The following is a 10,449-nucleotide window of genomic DNA, read 5'->3' on the forward strand; positions in this document are numbered from 1 at the left end:
TGTGGCCAGCAGGGCTATGATTCCAAATGATGTCCTCATCTTTTTCCAGGAAAGGACTGAATGGAGCCCAAAGGATTGAGTGAGGAGTTACTATATTTTATATTTACAGGGAATTCCTTCTGAAGTTGATTTTATTTGTCACCATGACTATCAACATTGATTTTAAGAAACGGTAGGAGATCTGAAGGTTAAAACGAATGCTTGCGATACGTGTCTAACGTCTCATCGTTCCGGCATTTTCTTGAGCAACTCAAGCTTCACTGTGTAGTGCAGCCGTATGCGAAACGGACCCTACTGAGGCCCGAAGCCCGGAAGGCGGTAGCTCTCAGACTCTAGGGTCCATCAAAATTACCTGTTGAATTTGAATCTGCATTTTGAAGACACACACCAGGTGCCTCTGAATTAGTAGATGGTCCTCAGACCCCAGAGGTGGGACATGAGTAGAGGGACCCTGTTGGGTGTTTTCAGCATAAGGACAATGACTATAGCATCAGTTACATCTGACAATGGTCTCCCAAAAATAAATAGTATTCTTTTAGTCGGGACCTTGTTATTAACATTTACACTTACATTACATGTACATTAACATTTACATCAGATTCTGAGGCCTTAGCGCCCAGCTTAAGTCTCTAAAGGAAACAGTAAGAAAGCCAGCATCTTGAACTGAGGGATACCTACGAGGCCCTCCCGTCACAGCTGTAAGTTCCTCTCTCTGCTCCAACTCCCCACCTACCCCCCATCCAGCGCTCCCCGTCAGCATCCTGGGCTGTATGACAGGAAGGCATAGCGATATCTGGTGCTGTTAATGTTTGGATCCTTATCTTTATCCTTGGATCTATTTCGTAATTTGCATTTGAAAAACCTGTACCTACACACTAACCAGGTTAACTTCATGGAAATGATTATTATTGTTGCTGTCGTCGTTCTTACGGTTGATTTGAATGTTGGTTTCATGGAGAAAAAATGACATACAGCTTCTGGCGGCTTGCACACAAGGAAGCTAATAAAAGTATTTGTGGATCGCCGACTTGTGAAGTATGAGATTTGACGAAATGTTTCACCTGGCATGTGAAGGTTCTCAATTCAGACCAGGGACTGCAGAGGGAGTGTAGGGCTCAGCTGCAGAAGAGATCGGAGAGGTGAGAAAACAAAGAGTGGTGGTGAAGAAAGTGTTCATAATGGAAGCAGTTATCTGTGAAGTAGAGAGACCTAGACAGGGGACAAGTTGCGTTCCATAAACAGAGAAGGCTGCTTTTCATAATGGAGAGGGAAGGAGTAGAATGGGGTCTGTGAAAGCCACCCAAGGGTCCCTGGCAGGACTGGAGGAAGACTGCCTCCTTCAGTACACACCTGGTCTGAAGGCAGTAGGTTTGGAGAGAGAGAGACAGAGACAGAGAGATAAGACACAGAAAGATGAAATAACTCTCCCAAAGTCCTGCTAAAGCTAAAATTCTAATAAACCAGGCAGTCTGACTCTAGACACTGTATGATTAACTCCTCTGCTTTAGAACTGAAAAAAAGAAAAGAAAACAAAAGAAGAGAAGAAAAGAGAAGGGAAGGGAAGGGAAGGGAAGGGAAGGGAAGGGAAGGGAAGAGAAGAGAAGAGAAGAGAAGAGAAGAGAAGAGAAAAGGAAAGGAAAGGAAAGGAAAGGAAAGGAAAGGAAAGGAAAGGAAAAAAGATAGCTTATGGAGTAGGAATGCCCTATCTTATGTACATCTTTATTGACCCCTCCTATCAAATGTGTAGTCATACCTAGGACACAAACAGAGACGATTTTAGAGTAGTAATAGGCTAGTTTTAAAATATGTAGATTGTGAGATCTGGCCGCTCTTAATTTATTAATTAAATAAAGTAAAACAAGATAAAAGGGCTGCTCACCACATCCCAGTGATTTAAAAAAGAGAGAATAGATACCCAAGCGTAAAGGGATGTTGCTCTGTTTACCCAGCCATCACCAAGAGACGTCAGTCCCTCTATTTCTGAGTGTCTTTATATCTACCACAAATGGTGCTAACAGTGACTCGCTCTTTCACTCTAAATAAGTTACCTGTGGGGAGCGGATTTATGGTGATTTTTTTTCCCCTTACCATTTTATTCCAGGAGTTTTCAAGTACACCACGAAGTGGGCAGAATTTTCCAGTGAACCTCCGGGGTCTGCCTGGCACCTGAATCGCCAGTGCTGGGTTATCCAGTATGCACGTGAGGAACAGCATTCTGGATTGGTCTTCAGCTGCATCTGTGAGTCACCTGACAGTGCCCAGCATGCTGCTTGTTATTAGTTGAGTCATCTGGATGGAGGCTGATCATCCGCTATGCCCGAGGCAGGGATAAGTGATGAGCAACTAATCAAGGGCAGATTCCAAAGAAGCCAAACAAAGAGTCCTTTGTATGCTGTGCGTGTTGTTACTGGTAAACGCTCTGCATATTTATGATCAACAATCACCTGGTGGTAAAAGTTTGAAAAGCTCTCAAGATGTCAAGTATATCAAGCAAAGATTTCTTAGAATTCTTTTTCCTCCCTTAATTTTGCTCTCCCTTTGCTTTTCACCCCTACTGGGTAATAGAATGGGAGGAAACCCACAGGGTGCATAAAGGGACATTTACTCTCACATGTATTGGCCAAAGAATCCCAGGTGTACTTCAGCTTCTACTCCAACAATACTCGCTCCTGCAGCAGCCATTTGAACTTGGGGGCCACATTGGTAGTCGTCTCAACCTTTTTCTTTTTAGAAAACCGACATCATCAATCTTACTAAAATACCTAGGCATATCTCAAGGATTATACACACCACGACCCACAGCTGTGAGAGCCATTGCCTGCCTTTCAATGCAATTATTAGTTAGGAATAAACAAAGATTTTTAAGGGCTGAATTGTGTTCCCCCCCTCCAAAAAAAAAGATGTATTGAAGTCCTAATCCCCAGTACCTCAGAATGTGTCTCATTTGGAAACAGGGTCTTTGTAGATTTAAACAAGTTAAGATGAGATCCTTCGAGTGGGCGTTAATCCAATATGACTTGTGTCTTTATAAAACGGGGAAATTTGGACATAAAGGCAGATACAAACTTTGGGAAAATGTCAAGTGAAAAAGAGATCAGGTGGTGTATCAGCAAAGCACTAGAAGCTCGAGAAAAGGATGGGACAGATTCTCCCTCACGGCCCTCAGAGGATGCAACTCTACCAACACCTTGATCTCCGACTTCCGGCCTCCAGAACTGTGAGACAACCAATCACTCTTGTTGAAGCTGCCCAGTTTGTGGTACTTTGTTTCAGCAGATTAATACCGGGATGTTGGCAGGAGCTCAGAGACCATTGCCTTTGAGAATATTGTAGACAAGGCTAAAAGCAGTGGCAAGGGAAAAAAAATTGATTCGAGAAAATCTATTGTACAAATTTCCTTCCAACCGGTATGCCAGCTTTCTGCAGGTCTCCTTTAAAATGTTAAAAATGTATATTCTAAAGAGAGTTTTAGAGACAATCCCTGCTCATAATGGCTTTGTTACATATCTGGCATTTGAATGTGGCTTATTTCAGTTTTATTGGAACGTGTGAATGTGAAATGTTTTTCACAAGAATAAAAGAGTACGTCGCACAGAATACAGGTGTGTAATGGGTAAATAGATCTGGGAGTGAAATTCTGCATTCTCCCTTGTCAACTCGGCAATGGCACTACTCCTTTCTTCTCACAGCATTTGCTTGGGATTATGTAGGAGATAAGAGGCTAGAACAGTTTTGATAGATAATCCTTTGCCAAAAAACTTCTGGAGGACAGCAGAATTGAACTCTCAGTTTTCCCCTTCTCTCTGGCCTAAAAATCAAGCGAAAGGGAACATCATCAATGGCCAATTCTTCATAACGGGAAGGTCTCATGGGTGTTACTTATGACCAATCATTTCAGAGAAATCACAGTCCTTGTAGGATGGGATGGCCCAGATACTCTGGATTCTTTCTTCAGTCCTTTAACCAGAACTATAATTACTCTTCAGTCTCCATCCTCCTAATTCCTATGTGCCCAGCCCTCAAATACTGGAATTTCATTCAATGTCGTTCAGCTTATGAAACAGAAAGTGACTCTCCCTCCTTGCGCTGCCCTAAGATGGCCAGAGCTTGACCGTGGCCGACCCTGCTGCGAAGTAGGTCACTGCAGGCTGCCATAACTATGAGAACATGCTCAAGGGAGGGCAGGACCTTTGGTCCTCAGGACCAGGACTGCATCACATGCATCACGTATAGGAAGCCCTTTATCCCCAAATGTTACATAGACTGGGTCAGAATTCACTGAGCTTCTGCAACTTTTCTACAACAGTGAAGATACTTCCAGTATTCTTTTTTTTATGTCTTTTTATGCCAATTCCTTTCATGTGTGTACATGTTTACATACATAGTCTACCTGAAAATTAAAAGTAAAAAAATAAATTCAACATTTTGCTTTCAATTGCCATATGACGAATGTGTCTTTACTAAGCCGTGTATCCAGCACAAGGAGGGCTATAAAAGAAGAATAAGGAATGGGGTCTGCCCTAAAGGGAGATTTGCGTTCATCGAAGAAACAAAACCACCTCTCCTCTCGCATTCAAAGCACAGTTATTTTCAAAACCTATGGCAAGGACTGTATAGAAGTATTTAGCTCCGAGTGTAATAAGAGCTGAAAGGAAGAGTTGGCTTGACTTCAACAGCCAGTACAAGCTCCATCAAGGACATCAGACACGAGCTGCCTTAAAAGAGAAAATTACAAGAAAACTGAGGGACAGGGTCTGACGTATTATATTATGCAGAACACAGAACACAGAAACACAGACATGGAGATGAGAGCGGGCACGATCTGTGTTAGGATAATTCACGTGTCTGATCCAAGAAGGCTGCAAATTTGAGTGGAGGTACCTCACAGAGAGATGCTTCCTCGCTTTCTTTTATTCTTTGGTTCTCTTCTTTCCTTCAACAAATACTGATTGAAAGCCTGTTAGGTGCCTGGCACGCGTCAGGTACTGGGGATAAGGGACACCATCTACTGACATGCAGCCTACACTCTAGTCAGATAGACGAAGCAGGAGGCTGACAACAAAAGAGAAGGGTTGGAGGAAAGAAGAACAAAGTCTTGAGATTAGGGAGAAATGATCTGGAACTCGCAACAAGGATCAAGAAGATGCTACTGCATTTTCAGGCCCCGGGGCCCATGAAAGAAACTGCCCCATGCGAGAGGGATGCGCATGAATCAGTGCCTTGAGGGGAAAGCAAAGTTTCAGCTAGGTCCGGAAGATGAAGTACATATCCTGAAAAGCGGCCAGAGACACAAGGTGTATGGCTGATGACGGACAGTGATTTATTTATAAAGCACCAAGTAGATGTGTTCGGAGAAAGGGTAAGGGTAAGAGATAGGATCAGCTTCGTTGTGTGGACCAAACAGGAAAATAAAAGTGTGTGTGTGTGTGTGTGCGCGTGTGCGTGAGCCAACTTTTCATCATTCGCCTTCCTCCCTACCTTATCCGCCAGCAGTAAGGCCCCATTTTGAATTCACTCAGTCCTGCTAGAACGAAATTCTCTCTCTCTCTCTCTGAGGGAAACCCCTCAGACTCTGGAAGCTTTCCTGTACACACACACACACACACACACACACCACCATACACCCAAGATGCATCTAAAACACCAGCACCAACCAATCGACAGGCTACCTAATAAGACTAGAAACAAATTTCAAAATGTTCAGATCCTCTCTTCACCAGCTCCACCAAACTTTTAGTTTCCACGGCTGCTTCCGGGGTGCTGAGAGTGGATAATTACTTGGAAAGAGTTAAAGTGCACCTTCAGAATAGGAGTTACTGTTCCAGATACTGAAATTTTCAAACCACTCATCCATTTGACAGTAAACTATATTCCCCAAGCATGAAGCTCGTACTGAGTGACCTACAAAAATGGTGAGTCTGTTCTTTTGAAGCTATTATACGCACTTATCTTATTTGGTCCTCATCGGGATCCAGTGAAATAGACAAATGTAGACACTGAGGTCACAGAGTTAAATCGTTTGCTCACATTCACATAGGACCACAGGGAGATTTACTGCCAAACTAATGAAGATAAATGTCAGGACTCTCCTCTTGCATGGGCTTCTTCCAATATCCCGGATGGGAAAGAGGCCCACCAATTTGTCCGCACGGTTATAGTGGCTATAAAACTTGTAAGAGTGAGACATTTTAATCGCAAGTGGTGATTAAAGCACAATTGGTAAATATTGCTATCTCTTTCTACTCCAATTTCCCCTCCATTACATTTCTCTTCATGTTGGGTGGCCTCGATCATTTTTAGGATCCAGCTAAGGAAAAGTTGAGTTGGGAATATCTATAATGTTTTATAAGATCCGTGTATGGGATCCGAAATGGTTCATGTGTATAATAGCTATTGCAAGCCTTCCCAGTGTAGGACTGGCTTGGGCATGCATTCTCCAACCCTCTGCACACACACACACACACACACACACACCCCATGCCAGCTCTGCTGGCTTCCACACAAAGATTTTAGGGTTACAGGTTGTCCTATAGCACCTGGCACTGAAAGTAGGTGGGTCTGAGTAGTGGAAGACAAACAAGTTTTTGCATATTAAGACTCACTTACCGGGGCGCCTGGGTGGCTCAGTCGGTTGAGCGTCCGACTTCAGCTCAGGTCACGATCTCGTGGTCCGTGAGCTCGAGCCCCGCGTCGGGCTCTGGGCTGATGGCTCAGAGCCTGGAGCCTGCTTCCGATTCTGTGTCTCCCTCTCTCTCTGCCCCTCCCCCGTTCATGCTCTGTCTCTCTCTGTCTCAAAAATAAATAAAAACGTTAAAAAAAAATTAAAAAAAAAAAAGACTCACTTACCATCCCATCCTCTATAGAAAATATTCCAACATTGTTATCTTTTGAAGGGTATACAGCCAAAAAATTTGGGAAAAGTATTACCGAAGTGTGCCAGGCTAATAAAAACATTGTGCTGCCTTTACAGATTTTGTAAGATAAATGACATTGGCCAGCTTTTTAAAAATTTGTAATCCTTAGCATTTCTTTGCTCATTATAAATGGATATTCACCATCATACTTAATTTTTTATTTCTAATTTGTATTCTTTTTCCTGGAGAAGACCTTTGCCAAGTTGTATGAGCCCTCAACATACGTTCAAAGAAACTAGGTGTTCTAACTCCTAGCCTGAGGAAGGTTCCTGCCTCTCAGATCTACCCAGGCCATTTACACAGTATCGGAAGTTACAGTGGAGCATCTGACCAGTGGTAATTTCCACTAAAAGCGGTTCTTTCTTTCTCTCCTAATGACTTACCCATGCTGAACATTTCGATGCCATGAAAAAATTGAGAAATTCCCCTTTCTCACCCCCAAGCCTCCACGCCAGTAGTTTTCCTTTTCACACATGCCTCTTCATTTCCTGATTCTGGTCTGGGCTTGAAGCAAAGTACCTGAATCCAGCCAGAAAGGCTGTTATTACAGTAATTTTGGCCTAACAGGGGCAGGAAATACCAACAACCTTATGCGAGCTATTCTCCAATGAAGAGCCAACCTGAATGTATAAATGTGGGGCCCTTACATAATTCAGATGATGCACAGATAAGATCAGGACATTTGGAAACACCTTTCCTCCTAATCCTTAGAAGCACTGGGTAGATATGGATTCCCCACAATAAAATCCTGAAATAAAGGACTGTAATAACATTTTTTTAATGCAAGCCCCAGAGAAATAACAAATAACATTTCTCCTGGGAATTTTGTTCCAAATCCGAGCTTTAATTGTCAAACAGATAGAGAGAAGTAAGACCGCCAACGAAAACAAAGAAAGTTCGGTATTATTTTTTGATAAAAAGGATTCCCTGTCCAGTTCCTGCACAATTAGTTGTGTTAACTTTAATCAGAATCCCAGGTAAAACAAAATAAAGTTATTTTTCCCAGTGCGTTATAATGAAGAAGAAAGGAGAGAGAGAGAGAGAGAGGGAGAGAGAGGTGTCATCCATGCAAACTGCCTTATCTTCCCACAAAGACCATAACCCAGCTCATAAATACATAAAGCACATACAACATTCAGTATGTCAGGCATCTTTCTTTCAGGGAAACATGTTACCAACAAACTGACATTTTCAATACCTGCGTTATAAAGTTTGAAACTCAATCCTACTTTTCAACGTTACCTAAAATCCTTGGCTCTGAGGTTTATGCTAATCTTTCTTTTACTTCCACCTCGGGCAACTTTGAAGTTTATATTGTTGTTTGCAGCATTTGACGTAACCGTTTTGTAGTTGTGTTTACTATGCCAGTGCATAGCATAGTTCGAGTGAAACAAACATTTTAGAATTTGCATTGGCCTTGTTGTGACCTGCCTGATGAATCACCCTTGCTGTTCCAGCCCATCGTTTCCCAGGGCTGACACAAGGCTGTTTTGCCCCATTAATTGGAGAACTCTGTTTACACTGATTCAAATACATGTCCAGGCTGGGCTGTTTGAACTGCTTCAGGGAAAAGCACTAAGGCAAGGCCTGTAGGTAGGTAGTTCTCTCTCTGAAGTCTGAATAGGGGGAGAGGGTCTGGCATGAGATGTTCAAAACCACTCCCTTTCTCGGGCGCCTGAGTCTTGTTCTTTGTAAGGTTAGTTCTCAGCATGATTGCATGGCCTCTATTGGCGTAGCTCCCAAATTTTGTGGTGTTGATGCATTGACTGTTGAGGGTGGTCACAAAACAGATTGTGGAACTGGGCAGAAGGACACTCGGTCACTGGAGCTGTCACACATCTCCTGCAAAGTCCTTCACCCAGAACAAGAACTCCGGCCTGTGTCTGTGGATAGATGATTAAATAAATACATAAATAAATAAATAGATACGCACTAAGGAATGAGAAGAAATAGGATATGTAACTAAACTTTATAGGGGATAAGGCCCTGCCAACCCCAGAGATTCACTTGGACAAAAGCCTGGTAATCTTTTTTTTTTTTTTTCTGGTTCCCGTTTTCTTCTTTAATTTTTTTTAAACATTTACTTATTGTTGAGATATAGAGTGTGAGTAGGGAAGGGGCAGAGAGAGAGGGAGACACAGAATCTGAAGCAAGTTCCAGGCTCTGGGCTTTCAGCACAGAGCCCGACACGGGGTTCGAACTCACAAACCGTGAGATCGTGACCTGAGCCGAAGTCGGAGGCTTAACCGACTGAGCCACCCAGGTGCCCCTAAAAGCCTGGTAATCTTAATGGCATTTTGACTTTATGTGTTTCCTGGCACTGATCAGGCAGCAAACGAACCAGGTCAGAGACTAGAAGGACGTGCCCCCTTTTCATTGTATTAGCGCTAAATTAATAGGACTATCACTGACCCTTAATTCTATTGAAATCTGTATTATCTATTTTATAAAGTATTTTTGCCCCCGGCTGCTGTTTTTCCACCCACCCACTTCCTACCTTTTATTTAGCCTTTTGACTTCATTCTGATTTCCTTCCAAATTGGAAGTATTAGGGAGGAGTCCTTGAACCAGTTTTTCTCTTAATTAGAAACTCGTGTAAAAATGAGACCAAGAATAGGGTGGGGGAAATGGTAAAGAGAAAAGATTAAAAAGCAACTATGATGTGGCTGTGGGTTTCAGGTTGTCATAATGCAGCTTCGCTCCAGAATCCAGGTAAATTATGAATAGAGAGGAAAAGTATATACAAGTCAATCACCTTCAATAAATCTAGAGTTTACCCATCAGTCAAGTTTACCTTGAGTATAGCATCAATCCTACTCCAATCGCCCCTCCTTATGCATGGAATATATGTTCCAAGACCCCAGTGGATGACTGTAACCACAGATAATGCTAATACTATATATTAGTAGTATATATACTATGTTTTTCCTATACATACATACCTATGATAGAGTGTAATTTATAAATTAAGCACAGTAAGAGATTAACAACAACTAATAAAATAGGACAGTAATAATAATATACTATAATAAAACTTATGCGAATGTGGTCTCTGTCTCTCTTTCTCAAAATATCTTATCATACTGTACTCACCCTTCTTCTTGTAATGATGTGAGATGGTAAAATGTCTGCTTGGGGAGACAAAGCGGGGTGAATGACACAGGCACTGTGATGTAGCATTAGGCTACTATTGACCTTCTGCCAATACGGCAGACGGAGGGTCATGGCTTCCTAGCCATGGTTGACCATGGTCTGAAACCACGAAAAGCGAAACCATGGTAACTGAAACCCCTCTATAATTAACACTTTAAGCTTGGTGATGGGGGATTGGGGGTGCAAAATGGAATACAAGCAGTAATGAACGAAACTTTCTGTGTTGCTAATGAATAATTAAACCACACTGAAGGGGGTGGAAAAGAACAGAATTATCCTGAGTGACTTTGGGAAATAGCATTTTGTCTATATAAACAAAAAATGTACACAAAATATTATACTCAAGGAAACTGTGTCTTTCATGGGTATGAGTTAGCAATTC

General features: G+C 42.3%; 1 long non-coding RNA gene across 1 annotated transcript; it reads right to left on the minus strand.

Annotated features, from left to right (window-relative positions):
- Nucleotides 1-3,519: 3,519 nt before the first annotated feature.
- On the minus strand, nucleotides 3,520-10,077 carry LOC109249900 (uncharacterized). The gene is made up of 3 exons (XR_002072806.2): nucleotides 10,008-10,077; nucleotides 8,157-8,797; nucleotides 3,520-3,808 (listed from the first exon to the last, which is right to left on the minus strand). It is a non-coding gene; the product is annotated as an uncharacterized LOC109249900 (long non-coding RNA).
- Nucleotides 10,078-10,449: the final 372 nt, after the last annotated feature.

Source organism: Panthera pardus, unplaced genomic scaffold (genome assembly GCF_024362965.1).
Source record: "Panthera pardus isolate Hobbes unplaced genomic scaffold, ASM2436296v1 HiC_scaffold_17, whole genome shotgun sequence".
NCBI lineage: Eukaryota > Metazoa > Chordata > Mammalia > Carnivora > Felidae > Panthera > Panthera pardus.